Raw genomic sequence first — 18,376 nt, 5'->3', positions numbered from 1 at the left:
ATGAGTCTCAACTTTATTTGATATTGTCTCATGTGGAGAGACACTACAGTGTACCAGATCTTCAGTAGCTGCTGCCTTTGTTTGGCTGACCTTGTCCTTTCCTTTACACTGACGACTACCACTTACTGCCACAGCAATCCCTCAATCAGTTCCTCACATAAATCAGCTACCAGCAAACCACTGGAAGACTGTCACCTCCTATAATTCACTTTCACACCCACACACGCTCATGCACTAAAACTCAAAGGCATGCCGACATACATGTGCACACACATGCCCTTGAAAGACAACCTGCAAATGATAAATGTGCGCTGACAGTTGGTACAGACGTGGGGATTATAACAGTCATTATTCTACACTTCAAAACTAAACACTTGATCATACGCAGTGCCGGGAAGAGCTCCAATTCGCTCTCAAGTATGGACAAATTGAATGTGGCTATTATAAAGCCATATGTCGCAAAACAGCTCAATTTTCTTTCCATTTATTCCCATAGCACTTTGTTGTCAGCAATGAGTCCTTCGTAGCAGCAATTCAAAATAAAACAGTTTCACAGGGAGTGGACCAGGGATGAAAATACAATAACATTTACTTGAAATGTAAATGAGCTCTTACACCTCGAGCTCCTTGAAAATAATTGTCTCATATTCCACCTATTGTCTGGCAGACCCAAGTATGAGTCACACAATTTACTGTTTGCTTTTTGTGCTGTGAAATTGGGGTCATCAGATGTGGGAATATTTTGACAACAGTTTGATATTCAACTGTACAATGAAGCTCTATCTGATTGAAATTACTTCTAAATTCTTCAGACAAGTTATTGTATCACTCGCAATTTAATCATGGATTACCTTTCTATAATTTTATCTCAAATCTGAAAAACCCGTAAAAAAATATATGAATTTTGCCGTGAGCAATTCTTGGGTCTCCTGAAACCCAGTTTTAGAATCACTAACATCTTTTATAGCTATTCAATGAGGGCAGCCTTTGAGATAAAAAATGAAAATGGATTTCTTTAATATAACTGTCAGGTGACTTTGACTACTGTGCATTCGGTTTAACTCAAACTGCTGAGCTGCACCAGGTAGGATGTTATGTAAAAATGTGTCTGCAGTATCAGCATGATCGGAGCTGCAACGGAGAAAAGCATTCTATCGCCACTAAGTGAGATGCCTCTTACCCAGGTTGACATCTGGTTCAAATTTTCCTCTTTTTTATTTTTTTCTTCACTGGAATTTATTAATAAAGTGTTGAGTACAAAAAACCGTCCACGCCTGCTGTCAAATGTCTATTTTCACCAATGACCAACTCTTTCAGCTACCAAAAAAAGATGCTATGGGTCGTGTAGTTTGTGACATTAAGGGTTAGCAAGTCCCACATGTAGTATCTTACGCATGAAGTTCAGTTTACTCGTCATGGGAAATACTGCTCATCCTGTGAAAACAGCTGTATAATAACCTTTGTAACTCTGGACGGAGCTTTCCAAAGTTTGCGTTTGAAAGACGGGGACGTTGACTAGGCAGAGAGGGTCAAATGAAGGACATTATCTAGTTGAATTATGGGAAGTGTTTCGTCTGGGATTTTTGGAGTTTAACTCCTACCAATAACAGTCAGAATGTCGAAGACGCTGCTTCATTGATTTTAACCATTATTTCTTAAACCGGCACCTTGCAAGTCTCTCAACTTAATGGAAGTGCAATACTAAATCACTCCAGTACCCATTTAAACGATCATATTCATGACTTATTAAATGTTTAAAGAAAATGTCACATTTCTCTGAGTTAGTGTTATTAGAGTTCATGTTGATTTTATGGTCTTTCAAGAATGTATGAGTATAATTTTACAAACTCTTTCTTACCTCTTAATCAATGAATGCCCCTATAAATGATGCAGGTCTTTAAGCTCACTGTTTTGATTTTACAGTCTGCAGGGTTACTGCTTGGTTCACTCACCACTCTCATCAACCTCGCTTCCGGTCACAGCAGGCAGCTATTTTCACCAAAGATGCCCAGATAAACCCACTGTACACTCCCTCGACAGCACCAAACGGCTGACGGAGAAAGTTATTACTATCTGGTGAATACTGTGATGCATTAAGCACCTAAAGAGATATATTTTGGATATATTATTTGGACCTTACATTGGCCAGGTGGACACAAACACAACTTCAAATCAACGGTGCTCCATATTGGCTGGATGTGTAAATAAGCAACTGTTTACTAACGCATTTGACAACAACCTCATAAGGTGAATGTGCCAATGTTGTGGCCAAAAAAAAAAAAAAGGGAGGGTCAATATCAGCCCAATATATTGCCACACTGGTATACTATTAGACCAAAACAGTTCATTAGTCATAAAAGAATAAATGTCTTATTTTAAAGAAGTGTCTCATTAGCACCAATTTAAAAGCTTTCTGGAGGAAGGAGACTGTTGTCTGTGGCCTTTAAAACTGTATTCTGCACTACTTCTTTCTTCTTACTGGTGTCTGAAAATTAAGGAAGCCTTCGTGTCAGCACCGGTTTATAGTGAGCTGGCCACAGCTTATAGCTCACTGTGGACCAATTAAACCAGAGAGAGGTTGTGAAAAGCCGGCAGTGAATTACATACATAGTGCTACAGTCAGTAGCAGCTATAACACAAATTGGTACGTTGTGGGCAAAAGCTAGAGTGCAGATGATCATTTCAGCAACAACAAGAACAGAACATTAGAAAAATGTAAGTCCTGACACATTTCAAAGACTCCCACAGTGGATTTCAAGCCATACTGTTGACGCATAAAATCGGTGCGCTGCCCCGCTTTGAACTGCCACCAGGGGTCCCCAGAGAGCTATAGTTGCCTGCATGTCTGGCACAGAGTTCTCAACCCTTTACCTTTTCTGTCCTCCACTGTGATAAACAAAAAAACATGCCACCGAATAAGATACTGTAAAAATCCACAGTAATGATCTAAATTTACATTATTTACAATACTGCACTGTAATGTACATCCTCCAGTTATAGTTTTGCTGATATAAAATTGCACAATTGTGAGCTTTTTTAGGGTGTTTCTATTTTTATCCCGAACTTCGATGAGACCTCCTTTTACATCCCTCTTGAGCACATACAAAAGCATTGTCTTCAGTCCCATTTTCTCTTATAAACATGGCCTACTGCAGCCTAGTGACATCACTGACCCAAGGCAGTGGTAGGCCCTGCAGAGCTGGGGATGAGTCACTCCTATCCGCACAGCCCCGCTGAAAACAGCAGGCGCACAGTGGTGAGCCGAATCTCAGCCTGCAATCTCTCCCATCAGACGTGATTCAATATGGACACTGGTGACTGACTGAACACTGCTGCTTAATGTCAAGGTCACGAACCCAGTCCTAGCGGTTGCTTCCCGTCTACTGACCTCGCTAGTTAGAGAATGACTGGTAGCGCAATTAATGCTGGTTGCCTCTCCGTCCCTTTCTGTACGTTTGCATGGGTTCGGATAAACGTAGTTAGTGAACTAAAGATAAGAGAGATGCATCTATGTTGGGGGCTAGCACTAATCATATTTAAAGAGTGATGAGAAATAGCCTTTCTTAATTAATGAACTGAATTTCTTACTTAATAAACAGCTATAATTTAAGTTATTGAACGTGGGTTTAATGAATGCAGTGCAATGTCATCATGTAATAAACCAGACCAAAGTTGGATTTACTTTCAAATGATTGTTGCTTATTCTGATGTATGCAGTCCTACTATCAGAGGTTTGCTACACACAGACAAACCCTGACGCTGCATCCAAGCACATTAGAACATTGTCACCCAGGGCCCGACATGATTTTTCCCTCGGCACAGTAGCTTCAGCTCCTGTAAACGTGTCTGCGCTGCCAGTGTTACACCTCTTCTCCCACAATATTTTAACAGGCTGAATTTATTCCATGTGAATGCGCACACTGTACTGCAGAGTGCCCAGATTTATACAATGTATCATATGTGTACCTCAGAAAACAGAGAGATACAGTGGACTGTATATGTGCCACTATTTAACTATCCATCTATCCATGATCCGATTAGTACTAAAAAAAGCTAAGGATGACGTCATACTGGCAGTCTGAGGCTAATGTGTTGCTAAAACGACATTGTAATTATAACTGTTAATTTACTGTTGGGCAAACTGTTGTATATTATATTTTAGTCTTTTACTTTTAGCAAGTCTTGTGGACTCTATATTAATTAGTGGGCAGTGATGCACTATAAGGTATTACAATCATGTGATCTTTGTGAGTTTTTTTTTAGTGAAGAGTAGGGTATGCAAATACAATTTATAATACAATTTGAAATTCAGTAGAAACATTACCGTCACTAATCCCAGTAATGCTCAGCCAGTTCAACATTTTAGGTGTCGGCTTGTTGGCTGTCTTACTGGGAGTTTGATGAAGGGTTTGTGTCAATTTCATATCTGGAATAGCAGTGAGCAGACTGGTCTGGCATGTGTTACCTAACACCAGAGTTGTCTCACTAGCCACAGTCCTAGCTGGCTTGCTAACGTTAGCCACTGGTAAGCCTACATTCAAGGATAGCTTTGGTTTTTGTTCAGAGGTGGTGGGTGTGTGAACCCTGCGGCTTAACCGTGAGGAGGGGCCAACGTTAGGGTCAGTAGCTGGTCAGTAAATGCCTCAAAACGGATGGTTAGCTTGTTAAAACTCTTGTTTTCTGTATGTTTACCGATTGCAAACAATCGAGGTTACACGCGGGGCCGGGGGGTTTAACACTCTACAGTTCTTCGCTCTTCACATCTCCAGTTATATGGACATTTTAAGTATTTAGAAATAAAACTGCCTACTGGTAACCAGAGGTAACTGTGTATGTGGCATTTCCAGATTTTTCTTTCCATTTTTAGAAAAACATTTTTTTAACCACATACCACTTGGATATGCAATTGTCGGCTCTGACCAGCTAACGTGACACAAATTCCAGTATTAAAAGCGAAATCCCGCTTAATAATGCTAACCCAGAAAATACACACACACAAAAAAAGTTAATAGCTCTTGTAGGCTGTGAGAAATGACTTGTGTATGTTCTAAACTATCAACCAGTAACATGAGCTAAAAGCACAGAAGACCAAAAACATTAGCATTTTAAACAAAAAGTAACGTTAGCATATATGTAAAGAGCGCAAAAGCCCCCTCCTTCTACATATTACATTAGTAACATCAGCATGTACGACAACACCTATTTTACCATCGAAATTTACCAGGCTTAGTGTCTGTTATATTTTGTGTCTGGTACGCCAGATGAATATATGCCTGTTACATTAGCGCACACCCTCATATTAGGCGGCAGCAATGTGTACTGGCAAAGCTTCACTCCTAAGGAACTATGACAATACAGGATTTAATAAGTATTATTGATTGGTAAAACAGGACCATGCAAAGAGACTCTGCATACCTGTTTTTTTTTTTTCTCTGAAAAATTATATGTTCTGCATTTTCAAGCCAAAGCCATCAGTCTGTACCTATTAGCTGTCATCATGGTGGAACCTAAAGTGTCGATTACAGAGCATGACAAACGTTAGCAATATTAAATGAACAGACATACACATGAAATGACACTGTGAGCTGTCTTATCTTCATATGGCCGTTTCTTCCTGCAGTTTCTGTGCAAAACCATCCACCTAAGGTTTTGGTCACTGACCAGATTGGTATACGGTTATCTAATTCTGTGCTCTGAGCTTTTTTCCACTCCTTGTGAGCACACTCATGTCATTCATGAAGTCACTCAGAAACCTATCTGATTTCAATGTGTGATAAAAACCAGATATGACGTGAGCATAGAGGTTTTAGGGGTTGTATAATGCAAATTTTTCACTGGTGATAATTTGTTTCTTTCTTGCAATTAGGGACATTGTAACTAATTTACAGCTAGTGTATACTTGTGTGAATCCAGTTTTCTTGTTTTACCTTTCATGTACATCTTGTTTATGGGATTTCATCTTTTTTCTGATCACTGTTCATGAATTTACTGCTGCAATAGGGTTTTCAGTTTCGCAACTGCTTCCATTGACAACTTAAAAGACCAACTGTTGTGTTCGACCTATATTTGAGGTGTGTTGAGCTCGTTGCTGTCAATCTACATTCATAGTGAGGGCAGAATAGTATCTTAGCGTTTCTGTTTTTTTTGTCCTTTGGGACCCTCACGCACTAAGAATGCTACATTCAAAGCCTGCGCTTTAGCCTGAGTTTGAACAACATCAACCATCCTATATGGAAAACAAAACCACGGCTACATAACTTTTTGCATTAGACTTGAGATCGTTTAAAAATCCATTGCAAACTTCACTCCATAGAATTGTATTCTAGCACAAATACAAAAATGGGCGCTTAAAATCAGCTGAGCTGTCCTGAAACACACCGTATGGTGCACAGAAATGATGATGCTCCCTCCCCTAGGCAGGTTATGTGAACATTTGCTTACAACAGTAAGCAAGCAGACTAAGTAATCAGCCGAAGAAAAGACTGCCACAACTCTGCTGCTCTGAGGTGAATTGTCGTTTCTGATTTCTCGTTGTGTTATGTAAAGAAGGCCTACCCTCTGAGGTGGAGGCAGAAAGCTGATTACATATCTGTAATCTTATTTTTATAAAAACATTTCCAGTTGCAGAAATACAAGAAGGGCAGGGTTGATTTCTCCACTGACCCCTGTGATGAGCTGATTTGCAGCACCAAACCACAGCGAGATGTTGGAAATCTTGTCTACGTAATTACAGACAACCATAAAACCAAATACTTCCCTGCAGATATGCTTACCCAACCTGTTCATCCAGGAAAAAAACAAAAAAATTCTATTAATAATAAGTGCCGAACAAGATAGCCAGGGTCTTCTTGATGATTCAGAGTCAAAGGTAAAATAGCAGAACAAATTTATAACACTCTTGATTCCCCTCGGTTATTTATATTAACTATGGAAATGGAGCATAATATTGCAAAGACACTTTATTTCACTCTGGGTTTTTGTCAACAGATCAGTGTTGTAGTGTAATAGACTTCACAAAGGCTCATTTTCGTAGAAACTTAATGACAGCTGACCTCTGTATGTAGCAAAGCACACAGTTCATACAGTATATGCATTCAGTGAAATAATGCATCTAACGTAGCCATTGAATCACTGTATGTGGTTTACAACTCATTGTTCAAAGCCCTACGACTGTATAACTTGAAAATGTAAGTGACTGATTTAGGAGATGGAGCAAAGTGCACACCCATCTTCATGCTACAGATCAACATGTTATAAAATATGAGATTAATTTAGGTCTGTCTGAGGCTTGTGAGCCAACATCCATAGATGGTCACATGGAATTGGACCCTGAGACTTCACTTCGCAGTACTCCTCCACCCAATGTGGTGAGAGAAACAGTGAGTAGGAGTGAGAAAGCAAGATAGAGACTGACCTCTTAGTACAGGGAGCATTTATCAAGTATGAACCAGGGAACAAATGAAACCAGGAATAAGGGCAAACAGCTGAAAGAACAATGTGTCTCTTTACTCTACACAAGGGTCCACGTTGGCATAATTATTTCTCATTTCAAGGGAACATGTGCAGCCCCATCTCATATCCATAGGATAAATAAGAGATAAATGGGATTATTAAAAGGATAAGAATTTGATGATACATGCAAATATGTGTAAGTGATGATGAACTATTGTTGGGACTGTATTATTGCACTGGAATGAGATCATGGTTTGATTCTCATCTCATCGTCACTCAAAAGGAAGGTGTGTGTACAAAATATTTTGGTGGTAAATTGCAATTTTACTATACTATTTCAGTCACTCAGTCTCATGGAACAGAATTATTACATGAGTACAGAGTAAAAAACACAGAGGATTGTTGGTGTGTATAGGCCTCATATCTCACAACACCACACTTAGCACAGCAGAGATTAAGCAGTGACGATGATAAATGTTTTCTCAAACCCGCATTAGATACAGAGGCGGACATATGTGGACTCTACTATTTGTGTGTCGAGCACGTACCACCATGTAGTCATTCCCCACTAAAGCATCTCCAAACTGAAACTTTCTTTCCAAAAGAACAAATCTGACTTTCATGGAGCGATTGGCCAGGTGTGTGGAGGTGGGAAAATGAGCAGGGTTTGAACTTCGCTCTCAGCTTCTCTTTTGTAATTCTTTACACAACTATTTCTTTCACTTTTCATGTGAGCAACCAAGTACAAGAATACGAATTCCTTACAGGAGACACTGCCTGAAAGTGTGCACTCTCACACTGTCCCCATATTTAAACAATTATCGCATCTTGTCACTTTCAATGACAGCAGGGTTTTTGTTTGTAGTTGCTACAATTAATTTTGCCTATTGACATAGGCATACTACATGTTATATGAGCTAGTTCTTTTCGATCATACCCCACCCTTAATTCAGAGGAAACAGAATTGAGGGCTGCAACAGTGGAAAGTCCAATGAAAACAAGATCTTTCTTCCAAAAACGGTCCTATGACATGATTGGATTGTTGGCAGACTAACGGAGTGGGCAGAGCAAAGCTAGTTTAAAGTAGTCCACCTAATTGAAAAAGGTGCATGCAGGTGTGAAAAGGGTGCATTGGATATGTGTTTCATAGAGTACGTGTTTAACATGAGTGTAAGCAAAGTCTGCCTGATCTAATGGTAGCTAACTGGTCGCACTCAGTTTACAGTGTCCTGGACCAGGCAGGGTTCTTATCAGGGCCATGTCCTGACAAATAATATAGGACACCTGACCAAATGCCCTTGTTTTAATATAGCTCTAGCCAACTAGCAAGCTGTCCCTACTGCCAAGAAAGAATATGTGAAGTAGATGTCAGTCGCTCAATGCAGATATCAAGAGTGCGCTAAAGTGAGTCCTTTTTGACGCTTTTGTAGGGAAAAAAAAGTCCAATAATCCATGTTCAATCACTGATGTTTATCATCCCCTTCCTTGCACAAACACTAGGTGTCAAAGGCACTTAACTCCAATTCCTCTGCAGTGTGTGCTCAATCAAGCAATACAATCAGTTCTAAGTGAGATACAAGTGGATATGTTACAGTGCAACTCTATCCAGTTGTTTGACTCTCTGTCGGAGACACTGTGGTGGGACTGGAGTGGTCATTAGATGCTGAATGCACTTATTTTACTGTGCTGCTCAACTCTCAAACTGTTGAAAGTGGTGTTCTTTTTTTCACTGTTGTATGTTGTCCTGTTGTCTTGTTCTGATAGTCATAGGGATCGTGTGTGTGTGTGTGTGTGTGTGTGTGTGTGTGTGTGTGTGTGTGTGTGTGTGTGTGTGTGTGTGTGTGTGTGTGTTTCAAAATCCGGTTTCAAGGAAAACATTTTCCCACTCTGCAGGAGCAAAACATGTCTCTGGTCTTTTGTCTACATCTTGTGTTTTTTAGAGCCACATTACTGTGACTAAATATAGAACATGTCAACAGATGTTTATGGAAAGTTTTCTGCAGCGAAAGGAAAACAATGTATTTTATATTTGTTAAACAAGCGCCAGAACGTCCTGTGTGAGAGATGACCAAAAGATGACCAGAGCATACTATCACTCTCTCGAGACAAGCGCACCCCCACCCTGCCACTTCCACCCATCTCCTCCACAATTCAGACCAGGGCAGATCCCAAAGCAGTAGCTGATCATCTGTAAACATAGTTTAAGCTGTTACTTTTTATTTTTAAAAAAAGCTAATAAACACAATGACAGGACTCCCAATGTAACAAAAGGAAAGGGAAGTACAACCCCAGCTGTTTCTCTCTTCTTTTTCTTCTGTCTCATGTCCCCTGGAGGTCATTCTTCGTGCCTAACATAACAAAGTCATCACACACAGATGCTGCTGCAGAGGCAGACATCGTCTCAAGTATAGCCATCTGTTTCCTCAGTCCCTGCCTATGCTGGTGTACATGACATGAATTAAAGGTTAAATCTGCTGACCATAGCAGTGTGGCTTAATAGTAAGACTGTGTGTTGGGGTTCCCCTGACACCATCCAGCTGTGCTGAAGGTCAGTGTATATCGGGCTCTACTGCAGATAGAGATGGGGGGATGGGGTTTGTCCTCTTGTATCTTTTCCAAGATGCTGTTTTGGACATGTCATAATGTGTCATTGGATGGTCTCAAGGCATGCCTATGTACTGCCTTTCAAGGATTTGCAAAGGGAAAATATTCCATTAAAGGTTCAAAAGTCACACTTGTCCTCGACTTTAGTATCAAACAGCACATTCATCGCTAGATTCATCACTAGAATATTGGCAAACATCTGGAGACAGGAATCATCTTTAACCTGAGCAACAAACCACTCCTGATTCCAAAAACCTGTTCTCTGTCACTTTAAAGTTCTAAACAGATGTAAAACTAATTGGTTCAAAAGCCTTTTGAGGATCTCTTTGAAAGGATAAGGTGAGAGAACAGGGCTTGACTTTTACAATCAATCAACTAGTCTAGTAAATATTATTGAAGTAGGATAGAGCAGCAAAGTCCCAGAATGATCTCCAGAAGCCCTGTGCACACAGAGACTTTCCTGCTCATTGTTATGGGAACAGAGTTTCCAATAAAAAGATACTTAAATGACTTTGGCGTTGCTCGCTTAAATATGTTTGTGTTTGTGTGTGTCTGTGTGTATGTATGCATACTGTGGTCCCTCTGCACGAGAGCTCTGGAGGAATTTTGCATACTCTCCCTTGCCAGAAAAACTGAGGAAAATAAACACTGCCTTTATTACAGTAATGAATATGCTTTGGGAAGCAAATTATATAATTTTCCATTAACTCCCACTCTAAAAATGCCAAGAATGGCTCAGGGAAACCTGTGACATTTGACTTTGTTGGCACCGAACACAGTAGTCCTCTGCTATCGCTTGACCGCTGACCCTTCACTTCTGGATACTCATATCAGCATCACTCACTCACACACATCACTCACTTTATCACTCATAGCTGCTTCTGCTAACCAAGCCATCTGAATACAACAAAGTCTAATAAGCACTTGAGTTAACATTGTCACTTTAGGTTTAGGTCTTACACATCAGTGAAGCCAGTGGAGGATATGCACTTGTAAAGTACATGTACAGTACATGTACAGTACATGGCATGCAGACACACATGTACAGCTACAGAGATTCCTCAGATGACCGATGCTAAGACATCAGCAGCAGTGCAGATGCTTTTCGTCCCCATACAGCACACACGCAGAGTACTTCGAGCCAAGCTCATTACTCTGCGCTCCCATTGACTCACACTGGCAAGCAGCAATGTTCATTCAGAAGAGAGACTTCGGGCAACATAACAACAAGAATACAAGCAGAGGTTTTTAAGAATAAAAATTTGACGTGGCAAACATGATTGCTCCACAATCATTTCCTCTGACGCTGTGTGGTTTTAAAGCAGTCACTGTTGAGTCTGTGCAGGCCATCCTTTATTCAGCCTACTCTAGCTTGGTCTGATCTCCTGCAGAGTAGATGTTTCTTCACAGAACTGGAACTGAGGAGGAGAGCGCAGGCACCCCTGTCATATAGGTCAAAGTCTCAGCCTGTGATTACAGCCTCTATCTCAGCACTCGGGTGATGCACAGGTGAAACAATGAGCTCAGTATGCCGCTCTCATCTCACGGATTCATCCACGTGGTGGTGGAGTGCAGGTTGGCACTCTGACAGTATATATTTGCATAGTAGAGGTCAGGTACAACACAAGGCTCCCTGTGTTCTACACTACAGTAAAGGAGTTCTGAGACAAGCAGGCTGACAGACAGGTATTTATTAGAAACTGCAGGCTATTTCCCCTGCTTTAAAGCAAGAAAGGACAGGAGAAAGCAGCTTGTTTTGATACTTTTGTTGATGATCTTTTAACTTTTTACCTTATAGATGGCTTTAAAGTAAGTAAAACAAAAAAATAAATACGCAATAAAAATGCGTATTGAAGAGCTATCACGGCAAGCCGGTTTTTATGAAACAACCTTCACAACAATGCCATTTGAGTCATGGTCTTCAACTATAAGGGGGGCTGGCATATGAAACATAACTAGCTCCATATGTTTGCAAACTGGTCAACGTGCTCAACGTTAAATCCTCCTGGGTCTAATTTGTCCTTAATGATGTGATGTAACTTTTTAAACTCACTCTTCCTGCGTTCGTACAAGGGAGCCCACGTCATAACAAGACAAAGCTCCTTTCCCTGTATGAACTGAAACATTTGCAAAGTCATCCACTTCATGCTATAACAAGCTGCTTTGACTAGTAATATGATAAGTGCGTCTATGGAAATCTGGGGAGTTGTTCTTTGACTGAGCAGGAGAGGTGATAACCCTCTCAAAGGGAACAGAGTTTCTGAATATTACTCTGCCACGTGTGGCAGTATAACAAAGAAAACTCTGACATATGCAAACACTTTTCAGGCTCTCCTGACAAAAACCCACACACTGACAGAGACGTGGTGCACCTTCTGTCTACTTCTATTGTCCTTCTCTGTTTATCTCTGTTTTCCTTTCACTCACTTCTCCTCCGCTTGTTAAGGCTGTTGCTGTTATAATATGGAAGTTTAAAAAAAAAGGTAATAAGATATACTCTTATTTATCTCTGTTTACACTGGCGTCAAAAAGCACTCTGATTCTAATACAAACAATGACTGTGTCATTTCTTGTTCCCTCTGAATTTATGCGTGACTGCAGCATAATTTGGAGCAGGCCTATTTATAGCCGGCCACCGCCACTGCCACCACCACCCTGCAGCCTGAAAGTCATACCAGGAGATTTTGGGAGGGGAGTCCTTGAGCTCCTCTGTCAATGCGAAGCATTGCAGTGACAAGTTTGCTGATGAGGTTGGTCACCATGAAGTCGCACTGCACCGTTCCCTTGCCTAAAGCACAAGGCTGCTTTCTATGCATCCTTCAAAGACACAGAATATAAGTACATTCTCTCAGCAATCCAGTGCATGTACACATCGCAGCGCATGCATGGTCATGCGTGTACACATAAACACAAATAGTCATGCACCTTCTGTATGCACACGCTTTCAAATGCACACACTCAACTTCTAATTTCTAAGTAAAAATTGTGGAGAAGAGTTGGCTGTGTGTCTGTGTGTATTTGTTATATTTGTTGTCAAACTGTATCAAATTTTTACTGATGTCACATTACAACAACTGATTTGTCACTTTTGCTCCAATAGTAACCCCAAAGAGAAAAAGAGCTACTGTACTACTGGTAGAGTTATCACTATAGAGTAACAGGCAGAAAAATGGTAATATAAAAACTTACTTTATATCCTTTTGAGAAAGTTCCAGAAAGAGTTTACTTATCCAGTCCTATCCACCGCACAGTATGTTCTGTCTGCTCTGAGAGAGTCTTAATCAGACAAACCAAAACAAACAAAAGTATCTGGTGTGCATCTCTAACGCAGCAAGTCCCACTCTGCTGCTTACTGATGCTCTCTGGAATAAGGAGGGAACTCTGCTCACAGCTCCCAGGCTCCCAGCCAATCATGTCAGAGTGGTTCCTGCCTCTTGGCCAATTGCATGCCTCTCATGCTCCAGCCTACACCCCCCCACCCCCCCAGCCCCCACCCACCCACCCATCTAAAAGTTCACATAACTGCAGGCAAACTATAGAGGAGAGGGGAGGTGAGGGGTTCATTAAAGGCAGTGCAAGGGAGATACATACTGTAACTAGTAGATATAGGGACTGTTACTGTTATAGAGCAGTTGTGGAGATGTTTTCATTAGGAAAGAGTAATGTATAAGCAAACAGAGGGTGAAGACGAAACTCTGGAAATTGTTCAATTGTTAATTGCTAAGCTGTCCTGACTCCTTATTTATTGCATGAAATTCCTCCTAAGCATTTTTTTAAAAAATTTTTTTAAAGGCTTAGTTATCAGTTAGGTTTTGCTATGGTTTAAATGGTAAAATTGGGCTTTTGCTTCTTTCTTTGAGCTGACAGGGTTGCTGATTCGTATGCCCAGCCTGACCCTGCTATACTAAAGGGAAGTATGCTTGTCGCCTTTCTTCTCAAGATATAGATGAGAAGATTGATATGACCCTCATATTTGTTCATTAAATATAAAGCTTCAGCCAGGAGCTCACATTACGTGAGAGACAGTAGGAGATTCCTTTTGGATATGCCAAAAAAACACTCTTTAGGATCTTTTCACAAGGAAATAACTCAGGATAGGATAGTGACATAAAGAGGAATAAAGATTGGATGGGGTTTGACTTACAGTATTTTCCAAAGTAGCACCATGGAGAATACAACGTACCCTGAGAGAGACATGAATCGCAAATGTTCTTTGTATGTAACAAGGCGGATATGGCTTGTGTTGCAGAACCAATGAATGCTCTACTTGTATACTGCTGAAACAGCAGTATACATCACACGTGTCATATTTATTTAGGTTCCATAGCTATCTATGACAAAGACTGACGCACACATGCGCACATACTCAGCCCTGGAGGGACTGGAGCTATGGTGTTTGGCCACGAGAGATTCTCACCTCAGTCAAGAGCTGACTTTAATCAGGCAGGACTTTGAGCTGCTGCCTGGTTATCTGGAACTTTTGAATAAGGATCTGATATGAAACAATTGCGTACTAAGCTTTTGCATGCGTATTTTATTTTGACGATAATGATGATGTCATGATGATGTATATGTATCAGTGCAAAGTGTTGTATTTTAACCTCTGTTGGCCTGGGGGACGTAGTCTTACAATGGCCCAGGTAATGTCATACTGATGTTATCAGGTTTATCTCAGACTCAAGACTCCAAATTTATTAACAGAAATCCTGCTGTGTTACAAACTGGAGGCATAAAAATTGAGCGATGTGGGCTTTCACCAGGTATGAAGAGCCTAATGAAAAGACATAAGTGCACAATTGCATCATGGGAAATGTTTGACCATTTTTGCAGCTTGACCCACACAAGGGACTAAAAGTTGGAATATCACAGCATCTGTTGTATTGCTTTTAAAAACTGTTTGTGAAATTCTGTTTCGCAAGTCTCACTACTAAATGGAAGTGCAGTATTAGATGGTTGGAGCACCCCTTAAAATGACTGCAGGTCAAAGTAAGTCGCGTTCAGGCTTTGCACATGTGGACCTGCTCATGTAATAAGGATTTGAAGGTTGTAGTACCTCAGGATTTAAAAATCTGATCACATGCTGTGATAAGACCCACGAACAGCTTGATGGGTAACACAGAGTGCAAAGCACCACCAACAGTTTGTAACAACACTATGTATGGCAAACATCGGGAATAATCAAATCAAACCAAATTAAAGTGTGTACCTTATTAGAGGCCCCTCTGCACAATTGTTGCCAATTCTGCCTCCCATTATTTCTTACAAGTGTGGAACGTGTTCATCTTAGGGCTGTCATCCAGACAAACAGCTGAAAACATCACATTACTCACATAGTATTTGTATTTTTGATACCTGTGGCTGAAAGTTTCCCAACACTCGCGCCATGTTCAGGATGTAAAACTAAAAATGATTGCAAACAAACCAGTAGAATAACAAGGATGAACAAAGCTCAGAGATTTCACAAAAACTCAGAAAAACACTCAGAGAGATGAGATTAGGGGAAATGGCATCCAGTAAATGTAACTGTGCTGTTGATACTTTTGAGAATTTCTGAGAACACATTTTGAGGTAATGTTCCCATTGCTCCCAGAGCAAAGAGATTCATGCACATAAACAAACACTGAAGGTAATGTACCTCTTCCCTCATCCAAATATGGACTAAGAGCATGAACAGCTGTAACAGCCAGCCCCCTTGATCTGAATCAGACTACCGTATCAGCCTGTCTCATCCATATCTGGTACAAGACGGAGGTAGCAGATTTTTTTGTTTGTTTTTTTTAAATCTCGCAGGAATCATCTTTTTAAGTTTATTTTGAGTCACAGGTTTTATTTATCATTCAAGGCCAAGTGGTGGTTTAAGGTATAAAAGACAAAGATTGGTCTGTAGTAATAGGTCAGTAGTAATAAAGAAATAGTTCAACATTTAGGGAAATACGCTTATTTGCTTTCTTGCCGAGAGTTAGACGAAAGGAACGATATCACTCTCAAATCTGGCCTTTAAATATGAAGCTGAAGCCAGGAGACAATAAGTCTAGCTTAGCATAAAGACTGGAAACAAGGAAGCAGTTAGCTTGGCTCTGTCCAAATTTTCCACAAAAAAAAATCTGCCTACCAACACATCTAAAGCTCACTAATGAAAGCATTGTATCCTGTATTTTTTTAAATTGGTTATACTGGAGGTTAAGCGCCAGACTATTTCTTAGCCAGGAGCAGTGACTTGGAGTATGTGGAGTTTTGTCCTTACTGTGCGGTTGCCAGGCAACAAAGAAATAGTCCCATGTGTAAACCTCTGAAAAACTGCAACATGTCATTTTGATTCTTTAGGACTAAACAAACCAGAATGTGTTATTTAGCTAACATTTTCCCATTTTTTACCTATGGGCAGAACCAGGCTAGCTGTTTCCCCCTGTTTACTGTCTTTATGCTAAGCTAAGCTAACCATCTTCTGACAGATATCAAGTTTCTCATCCAAAGCTCGGCAAGAAAGTAAAAAGGCACATTTCCTAAAATGTCAAAGTATTCTTTTAAGGTGTAACTTGGCAATAAATCTAAATGGCAAATTCAGTTTCATGACATGAAGACAAGCAAGGAAGAAGCTAGAGAGGCAGAAAGGGATACAAGCGGCAGAGTAGGCTGGCCCTCAGGGAACATGCAGGCAGGCTGGGACTCAGCAAAGCAAGCAAGCAGAGTGCTACCGTATGAGGCAGTCTGGCCCTAAGGCTTGTCAAACTCAGAGGAGTGGAAGGGTTATGCTAATACTATGCAAAGGGTGTACACTTTGTTCCTCTTTCGTAGTTTTGCATCAAAACATCATACACTGGGTAAACAGAAGGAAAATGAGTACAAATTTACATCTGCAATTTTTCAGAACAAAGGGAAATAGTTTAGTGTTAAATCAGTAAACCCCGAAGGATATAAGGCTGAAAATTTCTTGAAAACATGAAAAATCTGAAAGCAGGCTACATAAATAGCCTCTCTCTGCTGCCTGTCCTTAAGCAGATATGACAGCTTACAGGCCACAGAGGCAGCAGCTGACACACACAGCAGACCAGAGTCACTCTACTGAGGCCTTATTGGAAGACAAGACGGTGATCGATAACTCAGTTTTGTGACGGATGATATACTGCGGCAGGGTAGATAAGAACCCGAAAAACATCCCTCCGTCTAAAATGCACTTTATTTGTTCCACTGCTGTGCATCCCAGAGCCGCTGCAAAAGCTGTTGACAGCAACCTTCACAGAGCGCTGTGCCCCACCGCCACAGAGAGCGTCCTCTGTGGTGTTGGGGCCCAGCGCTCTGTAAAGTTTTGCCTGAGGGGACACAGTTGAAGCACACAGTTGAAATCATGCATCTAGAGATGTACAGGTACAGGTGCACAGAAGATCCACATGCATGCAGATCTGAATGCAAACCACATTCAACGGGTCATTAAAAAATGTCTAAAATTTCTCAAATAAGAGGGTTTGATGCTTTTATCTGTCAAGTCTCTTAGGTTTGGACTTTTGTACAGACAAAATAAGACTTTGGGCTGTGAGAAAATATAATGGGGCTATTTCACTACTCCGTGACCAAAAATATAATTTGTTTCAGACTAAAACGCTAAATATTACCAAAGAGAAGTCTCTCTCACATGATCCTGACACTGAAATCTAGATCTGGTCTGCTTCAAGGCCAAGTCTGATATCAAAACTACCAGGTTCAACCAAATTATAACAAAACAAAAACCAGTCTACAGTAACACAGGAGCCTCAAGCAAATGCAGTGCTATCAGACATTAAAGAGATGACACATCATGGCAGATTGTGGTGACTGACATTAAACGGAGGAACATGATGACAAGGTACAAATTCAGAAAAACCTGTCTCCCTGTAAACGACAGCTCTGACAGCTGCACCAGTAACAAAAAAGAAGAGACCAAGCTCCACTTTTAATAAGCACAGAAAACTCTATTCAGATCAATTTCACACACAGACATCTTCAATTTGATGGCATTACGAATGAAAGCAGACTCTGTTTGGGTGGTATAATGAGAGCAGCACACTGGCAGAACATCATTTTTCTGATACCCTGATGGCGGTGTCCATTATTTAAATTTTAGTAACCTAAATCATACTTATTCTTACTTTTCTACACTGAAGAGTAAAAAAAAAGAGACAGAGAAAGGGACAGAGGAAGATTTGGTTATTATTAGGCAACCAAATACCTGCAACTATTACTCTAGAATACCAATAATTATTCTCAGTGAGCCATCTGCTCTGCTCAGGCTCAGCAGCACACACACACACACACACACACACACACACACACACACACACACACA

The 18,376-nt window shown here is 40.6% G+C and overlaps 1 protein-coding gene across 2 annotated transcripts in view; it reads right to left on the bottom strand.

Annotated features, from left to right (window-relative positions):
- The window catches only part of pde4d (phosphodiesterase 4D, cAMP-specific), a 180,159-nt gene extending 166,768 nt beyond the window's left edge, over nt 1–13,391 (bottom strand). For both annotated transcript variants that reach the window (XM_040155356.1, XM_040155357.1), the window contains exon 1: nt 13,246–13,391. The gene's annotated coding sequence lies outside the window, so the exon portion shown is untranslated. The remainder of the gene's footprint in view (nt 1–13,245) is intronic.
- Between the last annotated feature and the right edge of the window lie 4,985 nt (nt 13,392–18,376).

Source organism: Xiphias gladius, chromosome 19 (assembly GCF_016859285.1).
Source record: "Xiphias gladius isolate SHS-SW01 ecotype Sanya breed wild chromosome 19, ASM1685928v1, whole genome shotgun sequence".
In the NCBI taxonomy this organism is placed as follows: Eukaryota; Metazoa; Chordata; class Actinopteri; order Istiophoriformes; family Xiphiidae; genus Xiphias; species Xiphias gladius.
Note: the sequence above shows the minus strand (reverse complement) of the source record. Positions and strands in the feature narration are given on the sequence as shown.